Consider the following 3,490-nt stretch of genomic DNA (forward strand, 5'->3'; position numbering starts at 1 on the left):
TTGATGTCCTTATAGGAGGTTGACTCTAAAAGTTCCATCTACCCATTGAATGCCATTTCATCTAAGGTTCTTCCCTTTGAGTCCTGAGAGTTTTCATCTCCCAGGTCTCTGGTACATTCTAGAGGGTCGCCACACCTCCTTCCTTGCAAGGTTGCATATTTCCATTCATCCTGCTGGCTAAGACCTGAGGGCCCACAGAATAAATTCAAATTTTAAACCTCACATTTGTGTCATTCATAGCATGGAAATATATAAAACAATATACATTTATTTCCTGTTGGTCAGTTATAATTTACTCCACATTTTTGTTCCTATGACAAACTGTTGTTATCCAACCTAGTAAAATACAGATACATGATGTCAAAATGTTTTTGAAAACTGTTAGTAGAATCTTATATTTTAAATGATGAAAATCCTATATTACTTCCCATAATCCTTATGATTTATGTCACTCCCAGCTAATACTTAAGCTTTTCACATATAAAGATTCCTGTCTACTGCTGTGGCAAACATTATGACCAAAAAAGTAAGTTTAGGAGGAATGTTTCTATTTCAATACATAACTCAGTCAACCTTCATGGGAAATCAGGGTAGGAAATCAAGACAACAATCTGGAGGCAGAAACTGATGAAAAGACCATGGAGGAATGCTGGTTGTTGGCTTGCTTTTCATGGATTGCTCAGACTGCTACTTTATACAAGCCTGGACCCCCATCCCAGAGGTGGCACTAACAAAAGTGATCTGTGCCTACTCACACCAATCATAAATCAATAAACTGTTGCACAGACATGCTTAATGTCACTCATGTGGAGGTGTTTTCTCAAGTGAAGTTTCTTCTTCCAAGATGATCCAAGATTGTGCTAGTTGAAAAAAAATTCTAACAATGTAGATAAAACTATAAAGTTCTACTTTAAGGAATATATGTAAATATATATCCTGTATTTATATTACTTATTCTAAGATATTTAAAATGAAAGAAATGTTATAAAATTCATCTTTGTTAAAACCATTTCTGGTATTCAAGAAATCTACATTTAGTCATTAAAAATTTCCCAACCAAAAAAATACCCAGGATAAGATGGTTTTAGTGCAGAATTCTATCAGACCTTCAAAGAAGGCCTATTACAAATATTCTTAAAACTATTCCATAAAACAGAAACAGAAGGAACATTACCCAATTCATTCTGTAAAGCCACAGTTACACTGAGTATTCTCCCTTGGAAATGGAAAAGTTTCTGTTTAATCAAGAACTTTTCAAAATTTCCTTTCATAGAGACTTTTTAAGAGATTTTTTTATTCTCTATCATGTTTAATGTTCCAAATAGATTTTAAAAACTGGTTGAGTACACATGACTTTCAGATTCAGAAGATATCATGCATATTTAATAGGCATTTAAATATTATAAATTATTTTGATGACTTAAAAAACTGTCAATACTGAGTTGTATATTTTAAAATAAATTGTATTAGTTTAATAAAATTAAAATAAAAAGAAATCTATATTTATACAATTTTGTATCCAACAAACATGTCTTTACATGTTCTACATAGACTGGAAGATGCTTAGAAATTACTTATCTTATAAGCTGAAAGCACATATAAAACACTATACTGCAATTTAAAAATATAATGTATAATTTTTCTGTAATCAGATCTGAAAATTTATAAATAAAAAAGCATCTGGTTGTCTATTTTCCCCTAAGATTATGCAAGATGATCCACTTAACACTCTCAGGTTTCCTTCTTTGTGCCTGCACCTCAGCCACAGAAGTACAGAGAGAGAAGCCTTTCTCAGCTTAGCAATTCCCAGAATCAGTGTACCAAGGGAAAAGCTGTTCTTGCAGCCTGTGTGGTCAAAAGCAGCAGTGTTCTCTCCAGAAGAAGAAAACTTCAAACCTTGACAACAAGAGACAGGAAGTAAATGGAATACAGGAAGATGGAGGCAGTCAAAGTCTGCAAGGTTTAGATGTAGGCCCTGGCACTGGCATCGCTGCTTCCTTGGGCACTGTGTCACATCTTCCTCTGATGTTTTCACACGGAGAAAACAAGTAGGAGAAAAGTGGCACAGCAAAAGGTATGAACCCATACACAGTGTTGTTAAATGGAAACAGCATAGAAAGCTGTATATTATTCACGATCAAGCAGTAAATAGCTACATTACATTTAGCAAATAAAATGTCATCAGGTGCATTAATAATTATAATATTTAAGCAACACAAAACCAAAGACATTATCAATGTTCCTGTCATAACTTTTTTAATTCTGACCTTTAAATAAAAGAAAATAGGGTTGGAAAAATTTGTTATCTTGAAAAAACTAGAGATGCTGAGACTTGTAGCAAACCAGAGACTACTCTGGCTGAATGTTGTCCATATACTGTACATTATGCCAACTATTCTTCTAGTCTTCCATTTTCCTGGGTAGAGCATAGATTTCCACCAACTCATTAATACTAACCACAGCAGTGCAATTCTGGAGATGGCCAAAGCAGTGAGGATCTGATCCACTGAAGAAATCATTTTTCTCTTGATCACCTCCATAATGTTCACTATTGCTATGAATTCATTGCCAAAGGTGTCAATTATAAATGTCACACTCAGAATTACTATAAATGTGATCTGTAGGACACCATTCATCTTCACTTAGATGCTTCAATTTCTATTGTCAGTGCATAAGATTCTTTAAAACATGCTGCTAAAATGTTGTACATAAGATTCTTTAAAACATGCTGCTAAAATGTTGTACATATTCAATAAACAAACCTCCATATTATGTTCCCTTAAACAATGATCGAGTCTAATCCCAAGAAGCCATTAAGCCTTGCTAATGATTTCATTCTTTTCATCATAAAACACTTGTATTTCCCTAGAGAGCTGACGGCTGCCACAGTACCAAGAATCAGCCATAGTAGGCCTGGGGGATTGACAGAAAACACACACTCTCGTCATTCAGTGAGGAGAATGTCAAAGCTTTACTGAGGGACAAGCCATATATACTAGAGGTCATGAAGAACAACAGGAAAAAACAATTATAACGATAGGTCAGTCACCTGAGAAGTCCCTACCACACCTGGCAGGAAAACAAGAATCAAATTAAGCCACAGGCTGTTCTGCTCTCAGGAAACCTGTGCAAACAGCTCAGCTGGGAGTGTTGAGCTAAGCTCACTGATGCCCAACAGAGAGTACTGACATCCAACTGGATGTGGTTTGCATTACAGAGAGCAGCTTAGAGGCATTGTAAATTTGGGGGTAAGAAATGTTGGTCTCAGGTGCTGAGAAGCAAATGAAGACATTTATTGCCCTGGCCAAGACTAATTAACTGTTCAAGGCTTTCCAAACTGTATATTCTCAGGGAACGTATACAGGCAGGGGAAGAAGTGAACAAGTGGGATTCTTCACATAACCCTGGGCATTCAGCCAAGGTGAATCTCTGGCAGCTGCAAGATGTTTTCTCCTTCTGGGAGGGCACAGTGGCCATTGAGCACCCAATT

The 3,490-nt window shown here is 36.0% G+C and overlaps 1 pseudogene; it reads right to left on the minus strand.

Annotated features, from left to right (window-relative positions):
- Positions 1-1,648: 1,648 nt before the first annotated feature.
- On the minus strand, positions 1,649-2,636 carry LOC127678162 (taste receptor type 2 member 116-like; annotated as a pseudogene).
- Between the last annotated feature and the right edge of the window lie 854 nt (positions 2,637-3,490).

The sequence above is a fragment of the Apodemus sylvaticus genome, chromosome 2 (genome assembly GCF_947179515.1).
Source record: "Apodemus sylvaticus chromosome 2, mApoSyl1.1, whole genome shotgun sequence".
NCBI classification, from domain to species: Eukaryota; Metazoa; Chordata; class Mammalia; order Rodentia; family Muridae; genus Apodemus; species Apodemus sylvaticus.